The sequence below is a fragment of the Salmo salar genome, chromosome ssa26 (assembly GCF_905237065.1).
Source record: "Salmo salar chromosome ssa26, Ssal_v3.1, whole genome shotgun sequence".
Classification (NCBI taxonomy): Eukaryota; Metazoa; Chordata; class Actinopteri; order Salmoniformes; family Salmonidae; genus Salmo; species Salmo salar.
In genome coordinates, this window is record NC_059467.1 from 29,711,444 (window position 1) to 29,725,000 (window position 13,557).

A 13,557-nucleotide genomic window follows, 5' to 3' on the forward strand; every position below is an offset into this window, starting at 1 on the left:
GTCTCAAGTATGTGCAGCCGCGACTCAGTGAAGGCATGTCCACTGGAAAGAAAGACCTAAGAAATGTATGTTGTTTGCCCGTATCGAGTGATTTGGACTCACGTATGCTAGAAGTCTATGGTCAAGTTGTGTTTTCTTACACCGTTTTACACCGTTGCGGACGCTTCTAACAAGTGGCAAGCGGATCGGACTCAAATCACTCTTTTAATTTGGGACATCAAACAGTTAGCATGTAACCATTTGACTTCAGAGAGAAAGTTGTCAAGAAATGAAAAGCTGCATGGGTGATTACCGCCTGCGCTGTTAATGAATGCAAAGTGTTAGCGTCAACAATGGTAACGATAAGTAATTAACACGTTGTGTATTGTGGTGGATATACATTTAAAGTGATACACTGGAAACTAAAACATTGAGGTAAATAAATATTTTACATGAACAACAGCAACACAAATAATGTTGATGCAAATAATAATAGTGTTAGAAAATAACGATGATGATGATAATAATAATAATAGCCTAATAATAGTAGTAATAATAATAATAATGTATTTAATATTCACTGATGTTATTTATTCATGTTGCACGGAAAGCCATAGCTATTTGTAAACAGGTTAGACCTGTTAAAAACAATCTTATAAAATCTAATTTTGTATGTATGTACCAAGGCTTCCCTTCCAGGAAAAAAATATAATCTTTACAAGACTATCGCTCATAAAGATTAGGCTACCTTTAAGAAATCCGCTATATGAATTTGACAAAACCATTTTTTTCTTGTAAATAATTCAGATTAAAACAAAGCAAGGGAATCAGAATTGAAATTCCATGAATCAATATATAAAAATATGTATGAAACATCCCTAATCGTATTACATCCCCGTCTTTGTACCATCATATGTCTGTTAATCGTTTGCAAAACAACTGCAGTGGTGACTTATGCATTGCTGTTGCAGTTTATTTGAATATGATAAATCTCAGAGCAATATTGACAGCGAGATTAAATCTCATCAATCTCAGTTTAGTTTTGACGATGAGATCCGGTTTCCAAGAACTTGGTCTATGTCTATGTAGGCCTGCTTGTTTAAACCTTTAATCTCCTTTTGGAGCTGATATCATTGTCTGGGAGGGATAATAGCTGCTATAATTTCTCATATAGACTATAAGGCTACGCCTTGTTTCCATAAACTCAGTGCCGAACCTCCGTGTTTCCCTTTAACGTGCTGGCATCTTGACACCCAACCGAACCTGGATTATGATGTTATTAATTACAGCGAGTGGCTGATGCCATCCAACCGGCATGGTAATCACTACATAGCAGTCAATCACACTCAGACACACACACACCAACCTGCAGCAGAGAGACCGGAGGGCCCAGACTTTACAGCTGAGCTGAGAAACTCAACATTGATATTTGCCTTCAGATTGAGGGAGGAATGTGTTAGTTGAATGAGTTCAACTAAAATAGGTGAAGAAGTTAGTGTAAGACGCGTGTCAAGTGTCAAACGTGTATGGAAATGCTGAACGGCCAACTTTCGTGTTTTCTTTGTGTTATAATATAAAAGCAGGTGGTTGGAAGTGTGAGTGTGAACGACATATCTGCCATTTAGTGTCCCCTCAGAGGCGCTCCGCGTTCGGACTGACACGTGTCTCATCCCCGGGACCTGTCAGGGCCCATAGGACTCCGTCTTATTTATAACCCCAATCAAACACATATGCACTAACTTAACACTTTCACAACGACCTGGGAAACTGGCATAGCCATAAAAACATTAAGACTCTCAGCTCTCTCTCTTACCTCCACTCCACACCGTATAGTGTCCCATAACCTGCCCTCTCCGCTTGACTCTATAACATACACACGAAGGATATACGAATCAAATGCACCAAACACTGGGGAAGCCACACCATCACTACTGCTACTACTACTACTACTGCTATTACTACCACTACTACTACTACTACTACTACTACTACTACTACTACTACTACTACTATTACTATTACTATTACTATTACTATTACTACTACTACTACTACTACTACTACTACTATTTCTATTACTACTACTACTACTACTACTACTACTACTACTACTACTACTACTACTACCACCACTACTACTACTACTACTACTACTACTACCACCACTGCTACTACTACTGCACTACTACTACTGCTACTACTGCTGCTGCTACTGCTGCTGCTACTACTGCTACTACTACTACTACTACTACTACTACTACTACTACTACTACTACTACTACTACTACTACTACTACTACTACTACTAACTACTATTACTATTACTACTACTACTATTACTACTACTACTACTAACTACTACTACTACCACTACTACTACTACTACTACTACTACTACAACTGCTATTAGTAGGAATAATAATAATCACCATCATCATCACTAATAATAATAATAATAATAGCAATAATAATAATAATAATAATATAAGCCTATTTTTTTATTTTTTTATTCTTTATACATGTCTCTATTGTTATAATATAACCCATGTAGGCTAATGTTTCGGTCATGCAAAAGAGGACAATCACAGGAGAGTGACTCAAGGGCTGTTTTTTACAGAGTTCTTTGAGGGTAATTATGCAGATGACACAATTTCACATCATTTTCAACGGCAAATATACACGGATCTATCGCTCAAGCGTGGTTCCTTTTGCAATACACAAGACGCCAGCAACACATCGCAAATGATGATATGAAGCTCCAGAAACAGGCGAGATCAAAGCCTTCAAACAGAGGCTATTCAAATGACTCATTTGAATCTTTTCCATAACTCCTAGGCGACAGAAAACAAGTAATACATTTCTTATCACACATGGAATCCATTTAAAGGAGCCTTCTGATCATAATCGGTTAATTGCGGTGACAAAGGATTTGAAAAGAAAACACAATTAATGACCCTTGATGTTTTGGGCTGTTGGTGGAAGAGGGGGATGGTGAAGTGAAGTGTGTGTGTGTACGTGTGTGTGCGTATGTGTGTGTGTCAGTGCGTTGGTCAGTGAGAGGGAGAGAGAGAGACAGAGACACACAGAAAGAGAGAGAAAGAAAGGTCCATATCGCATTTTGCCTTGCCTTGACAAAAAAGGGTTTACGTTGTTATTCCTTTGGAGGGAGACGTTAGTAAAACCCAGCAGCTTGGAAGAGGGGGATGGTGAAGTGAAGTGTGTGTGTGTTGTTTAGACTACTTTTATTTTGCATCTTAAGTTTCATTAGGGTATGAGGGCGAACTGTTGTAAAGATTATATATGGGATCAAAGTGATTTACAACTATTTCCATACCGATTTATGGTCAAGAAAAGCCATGTTGGTCATTTAGCCTAAATCTCGAATATTTTAGACCGTGTTCTACCCCACAATGATGAGAGGCCTACACTGTGTGAAGCTACAATGACACATTATGCCATCAGAGAACGAAGGGCCTTTTACAAGTTCACTGAACACGAGCACAATCAATAACAATGTCGCATGCTATTATGAGGCCGTAACTTCTTGACCTCTTGGTGTTTTTTTTAGAGTTGAGTTGTTTGGCAATATCCAAACATTGCGGAGACTGGGAGGGGGCTTGGTTCAGAGTTGTGGAGTTAAAACTGTACCACTTCCTTTATCTGAAAACATGTACTTTCAAATCCTTGTCCCATTAGAGAAATAAAAGAGCAATAAATCTTATGGTGTCTAAAGAGCAGAGGGACATAATCCAATCAATGAAATAGTTTAAGAAATTAATTGTAATTACCGAAAGCAAGAGTACTTTCAAAATAGATTTAAAGTAACATTTTTTACTGCTGGAATAATTTAAATAATATTATTTTAATTACATTACACTAATCCAACCATGCATATTAAATAGATAACTTCGATTTGCATTAGCGCAAAAGTAAGGAATTTTGAACAGTGCAATCCTTATTCACAATTAGAAACAAATTAATAGTCAATGGACTGCAACTTATTAAACTGTTTTATAACATCAGATAAAATAAATTAGTACAGTTAACATGTGATTTACATATAACTAGTTAGCATGTGCTTTACATAGACCTTTAAGCATATAGTTAGTTATTGTATCCTGAAACTGTTATCATATCCAAGTGTGACTGTTACTGCTGCGTTTTAGTTTTGGGTTCAATCAGATCGCCCATTTTCACCATTTATAATTATCAAAACAACTCAAGAAAACGATTATGGACATTGGCCAGCATGTTGTTTAGATTTTTTTTTTTTATAGACTACAAACCACACAATGTGAACTTTGACCCCCTGCCAAACAGTCAATTATTAGGAATTATTATGCCTTTAATAAAGGTTAGTAAATAAGCAAGCAAGCCTATATATTCCAGTTGTACCCAAAATCAGCTTGGAACCTATTCTATATGCACGCTATTCTATTTGGCATGCTATCCCAAATAGACTTGCATTACTTAACAGCAGTCAGGGCGAGTCGACTGCTCACTGTTCACGTCTGCACTAATATCTATCGGGAGTTTCTCTCGCCTGCCTCATCAGAGGTGGCGAGAAGAGTCAGCTTCAGAAACGAGCCTATAAAGAGTGAATTTGGGAGTAAATTGTAGAGCTGCCGCCAGCCACGGGCAGTAATTGATTGGTAAGGTCAGAGCTCCCGGTGTCAAATGGCGTGCTCGGTCTCGGTGCACTCTTTCTCTCCTCTCCTTGCTGCTTTGCTTTGGTAAATATTCTGGGCTCGGTCCTGAGGGGTTCAGACTTGTCTTATTAGCCGTCCCAGGTCACTTTATTTCGTCGTTATTTACCAACACATGTCCTCAGCGAAATCCTGGCAGTTGTGCAGGATTGTGGTTTCAAATTCACAGATATGAAAATATGATATAACCCCCACATACCACCACAATTCTGTGGCCTACGCAAAGTAGCCTATTATTATCATGTTATTGCAATATTATTAACATTAGTAGTAGGCATAATAGTAGTCTATTAGTAGGCTAATCGTTTTTGTTTTTGTTCATATTATGTTTTTAAATCTATCAAACCCACTATTACCCTTTAGGCCTATAAGCTACTGCAACAGTACAATAACAGGAGACATAGAGCTTCTGCACTAACGTCAATTGGTATGCATTCCATATCTGACATTGTATGATTTTTCAGACAGTAGCCTAGACTTTCATTCTATAAATATCAATATCAATCCTGCCACAATAGCTTTCAAACATTCATAGACACCATTCTTACAAACTATTATCATATCCAGTAACAGAAATTGGCAACGCGCACTAGGTGATACAACTGGACGCCGCACTAGCACTATGTGATGTGAGTGCCTGCCTTTTAGCCTATATAACATTGCATTTGCAGGTGTTTTTCTCCGGTTGCCTACTGGCTGCCCTCTCACTATCCATCCTGCTGCAGTTTCCCCGGTATCACTAACACAAGGCATTGATTTTACGGTAAAGTCACTTTGTGAAAGGAGTGAGTAACTGTGGGCCGCGCTATCACTGTATTACACGGGTATGGTCCACATAACAAGATGAACATTGATTCAGCATTACGGATGATCGATAATGAAATAAGTAACTTCAGGGCCGAATTAAAATGCAAGCTAGTCTTCATGCTGCCAGGCCAAGTCAGGAGTGACAGCGGGAGGAAAGTAAAGAAAGAGAGAGAGAGAGAGAGAGAGAGAGAGCGAGAGAGAGAGAGAGAGAGGACAGAGTGGGAGGGGCTAAAGAGAGCCAGATCCTTATCAGAAGGACAGTCTGGTACATAGGAGGATGCTCAATCAATTTAGGGATTATTCTCACTGAATAGAGTAATTAATGCTTGTCATGATTGTCATATGGGGTATTTGTATGTATATCTATAAACTGTCCTTTTTTTGAGTAAGGTTTATGATGGATTAAAATGTAGGCTTGACACTTGACCTCATAACTTGACCTCATTACCAAAATATAACCCACGTTATTAAATTATAATGACAATGATAATATCTGCTTCACCCATGGACTAAACTGTAATACTGTAATAAATACTTACCATGCTTAATATAGGCCTACATTCTCTTATGCTGATTAACTGTGACAAAGGATGGTCAGGCTGATTGACCTGCCACTCAGAGAGAAAATGATATGCCAATGTGGTACAGTCACCAGGCTGATTCAAATCTATGTTGCTATAAATTGTATACATTTCTCTATGTATGTTTATGTTTATCTTTACTCTGTACCTATTCCAAAGGTAGACTAATTCAGGGTTTTGCCATGTTAATAGCCAAACATTTTCTTGAGGTCATTCCTTGGCATATCCTCAGGGTATGCTGAGCCAGGTCCAACACAAACATGTCCCCTCCTCCTCCTCAGCTCCTCAGGGCTAACCTGAAGACAGAGGACCAACTTGAAGACACATGAAAAGGGTCACTCACCAACAGGTATCCCCTGGAAATATTCCATCAATCCCATTGTTATTCAGTTCCATTTGGTTCCACAGCGAAGTGATGAGGTGGATGAATGAAGTGATGAGGTGACGTCTCCGGATAAAGATCTCCACCTGAGTAGTAGCCTCAAGATGCCTCCAGTATTCTGCCCTAACCTACATATCCTGAATACGACCCCGGTATGCTATAGTCCAGTCATATCAACATGATCTCTTAAACTCACTGCTATATTTCCAGTCTGGTCATATACAAATTCCATAGTCCCCTCTCTGTGTCCCTATTATGGGACTTGTTCTTGGTCCGTCCATCAGATGAAACCAGCAGTCAGTGCCCTTTCATGGCCCCTCGACTGGGTGCTGCGGCCAGACTAATATCAGATTGCCCCTGTTAACAGCTCGGGTATACTGAGCCAGACAAAGCCTCATCTCTTTCCAGCTGTTGTTGCTGGTCTGGGGCTGGAGGCTGGGCTGGAGGAGCAGCAGCTGTACCAACATGGTGGAGAGGACGTCTTCATGTGCCAGGTGCCCTGGACACTGCAGGAGGTGGCTGAAGGGGGACTACTACAGTCTTGAGTGACTATCTCTTGTATTGAACCTTATAAGGGAAACCTGCAGTTCAAACAATACCAGTGGTCCCCTTGACAATGTTTTGGTAAATAGCTGAGGGATGGGGCTGGAGAAATTCGTAGACAGCTATGGATGCAAGGACTGACCATCCATGTTATCAACATTTTCGTTTTTACCATGTTTTCAGGCTATCAGTGTTTGTTTACAATTTTACTTTGTTTACAAACAAAGTAGTAAAACAAACGTATATTTTGGGTTCTGATGGAGTAAGACAATTGAACAGAGCTCATGAGGCATTTAGAAGTTTTATAGTTCAAGAATCAATAGGTATCACACATATATTTATTTTTGATGTAGCAATCACAGATTGCCCTGTTAAATCATGCTGTCAAACTCACCTATGTTTGCCTGTCACAATCTCTGACATGGAAACATGATGTCACAATCTCTGACATGGAAACATGATGTCACAATCTCTGACATGGAAACATGATGTCACAATCTCTGACATGGAAACATGATGTCACAATCGCTGACATGGAAACACGATGTCACAACCTCTGACATGGAGCATGATGTCACAATCTCTGACATGGAAACATGATGTCACAACCTCTGACATGGAAACATGGTGTCACAATCTCTGACATGGAAACATGATGTCACAATCTCTGACATGGAAACATGATGTCACAATCTCTGACATGGAAACATGATGTCACAACCTCTGACATGGAAACATGATGTCACAATCTCTGACATGGAAACATGATGTCACAATCTCTGACATGGAAACATGATGTCACAATCGCTGACATGGAAACATGATGTCACAATCTCTGACATGGAGCATGATGTCACAATCTCTAACATGGAAACATGATGTCACAACCTCTGACATGGAAACATGGTGTCACAATCTCTGACATGGAAACATGATGTCACAACCTCTGACATGGAAACATGATGTCACAATCTCTGACATGGAAACATGATGTCACAATCTCTGACATGGAAGCATGAAGAACACATACAATTAGGAGGACACACAAAGTAAGCATTTACATTTCTTTAGCTTACTTTAGTGTTCATTCTTAAACATGTTCACTTACTAGTTATAGTTTTACTCAACAAATGCATGAATGGAAGAGTAAATAGTTTGGAACGACAAATAAAATGTTTGCCTCCAAAACCAAAATAAATATTTGTGCTTGCCCACAAACTGTCACACTTTTCTTTCCTTTTCACCAGTGACCATCAATAAAAAAAAAACATAGAACATTGATGCAATTACAAAACGTATCGTATTTTCAATGAACAGTTTTAATGGACAACTGGTTTGAGTTTGTTATATTTATCAAGGCAAGGAGAGTAGGCTAGCTCCTTGACAGTCATGGAGTTTCTGTTATACTGCTGGATCTGTAGGCCCAACAGTTCTGTTATGGTGCTGGATCTGTAGGCCCAGCAGTTCTGTTATGGTGCTCGATCTGTAGGCCCAGCAGTTCTGTTAATCTGCTGGATCTGTAGGCCCAGCAGTGCTGTTATACTGCCGGGTCTGTAGGCCCAGCAGTTCTGTTATAGTGCCGGACCTGTAGGCCCAGCAGTTCTGTTATGGTGCCGGATCTGTAGGCCCAACAGTTCTGTTATGGTGCTGGGTCTGTAGGCCCAGCAGTTCTGTTATGGTGCCGGATCTGTAGGCCCAACAGTTCTGTTATGGTGCTGGGTCTGTAGGCCCAGCAGTTCTGTTATGGTGCCAGATCTGTAGGCCCAGCAGTTCTGTTATGGTGCCGGGTCTGTAGGCCCAGCTGTTCTGTTATGGTGCCGGGTCTGTAGGCCCACACTGTAAGTCTAGGCCTAGTAGTTCTGTTATGGTTCTGGGTCTATGTAGACCTAGTAGTTCTGTTATGGTTCTCAGTCTATGTAGACCTAGTAGTTCTGTTATGGTTCTGGATCTATGTAGACCTATTACAGATGTAGAATATTAATTTGAGCCAGTTTGCTACAACAGGAAAAGAATCCTGCAGCAACAGGAAATGTGAATTATTATGTGGATTATAATTAATGGACATCTTTGTAGGGGTTGATACATTTGTCGTTAGGGCAAACCAGGTCTGGAATTTCAAAGTCAAAATGACAAACATAAGAAGCCTTTTAAAACTCAAATACACTACAAGTTTGCATCTCCTGCTGTGCAGAAAAATGCTCAGCAACAAAAGAGTGATCAAATGAAGATCCTACATCTGAAGTTATGTTACAGTTGTGGGGCTGTGTAGACCTATTAGTTATGCTATGGTTCTGGGTGTGTCTGCAGGCCAAACAGTTCTGTTATGATTATGTAGGCCTAGCAGTTGTGCTATGGTAGGCCTAGCTAGTCAGTGTAGTCAGTGTTATTGAGTTTCTCAGCATGCTGACAGAGTGAGGTCAGAGAAGACTTTACCACCACCACTTAAACCTCAGCAGGCAGCTTTGAGAAGGATGTACTCACCTAGAATACATTACCTTATTAATGAACAAGATGATACCAAGCAGCGAATGACAAAGTGTGTATGTGTGCGCGTGTGTGTACAACTGTACTCGCATGATTATCTGAAATACAGAAATAGGCCATGACATTATTATGATGACAACAAAGATGGTAGGCTTATGAATGGAAGCAATAACAGGCTCTTGCTATAAAAAGTGAAATGACAACGTACCACCCAGACTATATTTACATTTTCCATGTAAACAAAGCTAATTGGGCATACCTAACACTGTTTAAATCATAACAAGGAAACAAAGCATCAGTGACATTTTATCAGATTGGCCCCTTCAGCAGCCCTAGCATAGCCAGCCAGGTTACCCGTGATACAAGTCATTATTTGACGTCCATCTATGTCTGAGGATGTTGGGAGATGATGTGGAAACTGTCCACTAGGGGCAACAGTGAGCGTTGTTATCATCTGCCTCTGGTGCCAAAGGTTGCATTTTCAAATCCAGCAAAAAAAGTTGGTTTTGAGATTTTAGTTTTAAGCCTATCCCAAACCTTAACCCTTACCTTATTAACCATTCAGAGTTAATACCTAACCTTAAGATTTCGGAGTTAACATCTCTGGGGTATGTGGGACGCTAGCGTCCCACCTGCGGGACACACCCGCCAACAGCCAGTGAAATAGCAGGGCGCCAAATTCAAAACAACAAAAATCTCATAATTCAAATTTCTCAAACATACAACTATTATATCCCATTTTAAAGATACACTTCTCGTTAATCCAACCACACTGTCTGATTTCAAAAAGGCTTTACGGCGAAAGCATAACATTAGATTATGTTAGGACAGCGCCTAGACAAGAAAAACCACACAGCCATTTTCCAAGCAAGGAGAGGCGTCACAAAAAAACAGAAATACAGCTAAAATTAATCACTAACCTTTGATGATCTTCATCAGATGGCACTCATAGGACTTCAATACATGTATGTTTTGCTCGATAAAGTTCATATTTATATCCAAAAACCCCATTTTACATTGGCGTGTAATGTTCAAAAATGTTTTGCCTCCCAAAACTTCCGGTGAATGAGCACATCAACTTACAGAAATACTCATCATAAACATGGATGAAATATACAACTGTTATTCAAAGAATTATAGATACACTTCTCCTTAATGCAACCGCTGTGTCAGATTTCAAAAAAGCTTTACGGCAAAAGCAAACTTTGCCACAATCTGAGTACAGCGCTCAGACACCAAAAGGAGCCATACAGATACACGCCATTTTGGAGTCAACAGAAGTCACAAATAACATTATAAATATTCACTTACCTTTGATGATCTTCATCGGAATGCACTCCCAGGAATCCCAGTTCCAGAATAAATGTTTGTTTTGTTCGATGAAGTTCATCTTTATGTCCAAATACCTCCATTTTGTTCACGCGTTCAGTGGAGTAATCCAAATGCACTGTGCTCGCGCAGTAAGTTCAGACGAAAAGTCAAAAAAGTTATATTACAGTTCGTAGAAACATGTCAAATGATGTATAGAATCAATCTTTAGGATGTTTTTATCATAAATCTTCCATAATATTCCAACCGGACAATTCCTTTGTCTTCAGAAATGAAAAGGAACACACCTAACTCTCACGAGAGCGCGTGATATTGAGCTCATGTCATTTTCTCAGTCATCTGACTCCATATGCTCTTATTCTTTCCCCATTCACAGTAGAAGCATGAAACAACATTCTAAAGACTGTTGACATCTAGTGGAAGCCTTAGGAAGTGCACAATGACCCCACAGACACTGTGTATTAGATAGGCAATCACTTGAAAAACTACAAACCTCAGATTTCCACACTTCCTGGTTGGATTTTTTTCTCAGGTTTTTGCCTGTCATATGAGTTCTGTTATACTCACAGACATCATTCAAACAGTTTTAGAAACTTCAGTGTGTTTTCTATCCAAATCTACTAATAATATGCATATCCTACCTTCTGGACCTGAGTAGCAGTGCTGCCCCCTACCCCAATGAAGTTAACGCCTAAAGTTAACCCTACCCTTAAAAATGAGGGATTAATCCCTTAATTTAACTTTAAACACTTAGAAATTTGACATTTGGAACAACTTCGACATTTGATGCTTGATAAACATGGATGGACATCTAATTCTGAAGTGAGACTGTGAGAGCTAGTTGCAGCACAGCATGCTGGTTTTGGCTCAGACACATCACTTTTGTTTGCAGCCAACAGTAATTGTTTTTAGATTTAGATTTTGCAGTTGACTTTTGAAATAGAGCAAATGTTAACACCCCCTCCCTGTGTTTATATGATATGTAAATGTGTGTGTGTGTGTGTGTGTGTGTGTGTGTGTGTGTGTGTGTGTGTGTGTATATATATGTACTCTACATGTGTGTGTGTGTGTGTGTCGGTGTGTCTGTGTGCTCAAACTGCATGTCTGTTGTTGTACAACAAGCACTGGAGCAAGACTGGGCCCAGCTGTCAGGTCAGCGCAGTCACAACCAATAATGATTACACTCTCCCAGCTCCTTAATACACGCTCCATAACCGCTGCACTGAATATGGAGGGAGAAATGCCCCTTTTACAGAACAATACAGCCTCATCATCACTGTCCCCGCCCCTCTCTTATCTGCCTCTGAGGGCCCCCAGACCACTTCACGGCCCCGTGTGAACGGCTGCTAATCTTTGTGTATCTGTCAGATTCTCCCAATGAGCACCCCGACAGACACTCGCTCACCTAGCTGTCCCCAGCCTACCAGGGAATTAATCCATCGCCTCTGGTGGTGCTAGATTGTATAGCCCAATCAATACTTATGGGGTTGAGAATCCATAAGGCAGAAAAAGAGGAGTAACTTGCTCTTTCAATGACAGATTTGATAGTGTCGTTGGCGAAAATCATGGTAAAAATAGCAAACAAAAAAACTACAGAAAAAGCCTGGTCATCATCAGTTCAGAGTTCACTAGTATAAGCCATCACAAACCTGCCTGGGCACATTAGCAGCCTTTAAATGAAACAGTATGCGCATGGCTCATCGGGATCATTTGAGGGGATTGAAACGTTAAACGGTAGACATCAGAGTATATATTAGAGAGGCCGTCCAGCCTGTCAAGTCAACCCTGGCTTCCCGTCCCACAGACCCCTAATGAAATGACTCTCTCTGCCAGTCAGCCCAGTACACAGGATTAGGAACACAGGCAGGAGAGTGTATATTCATGTATATATACATTATTATATATTGGAAAAGTGTCTGCATGCTATTCCCCAGGTCCCTTTAAGCCTGCCTGACCGGCAGAGCAGTCAGGCCCCGTGTGGGACAGCAGAAGAGGAAAATCACTTATGCTCTTAGCATCAAACAATAAATCCTCAAGTTATTTGCCACCATGTTTAATTAAATATTTGGAGAAGAAAACCCTGTGATTTATTTGCCTACGCTATTGACCTGCCATCGATTGGGGCCATTTAGTAGGCCCAACTGGGATAAGGCTAAATGGTGGCTGAGCCCTCTGAAATATAAATAGTTAAGAAGTACTTGAGAAGAAACAAGAAAATCAACTTTGCATCATGTGGACAACACACATGTTCCTAGCAGTCAGATGGACTTGTCCCATGCAAATTGATCTATGCTTGTGTAAGCTGAGTTGGCTTTAAACCATAGAACTATTTTTAGAGCAACACTTGTTTTTGCTATAAAGAATACACTATGTATGTACATATATGGTATAGGGAATGCGCAATGTAATGTATGTGGTCAAGTTGGACCCCTAGTTGACATAGCCTGGTTTATTTCTTGAAAACATTAAAAGAAAGAAAGACAATGATATGTATAATCCTATTATGGGTTTGTAGAAAAAGAGTGTGGATTAAAAGTCTCCTCTTTGAGATAAAAGCATAGTCATTAGTTTACTCTACCCATGTCACTATACTCACTTTCAGCATGCGTTCAGTATTTTCACTCAGTCTACATTTTCGTAATACAATGTTACTACACCAACTGGGTCAAGGTGTCTCTAACGGCAATACCAGGATGTGTTTAGAAGAGGTGGTTTTGATTGTCAAATTATACATTTTAATGGTTAA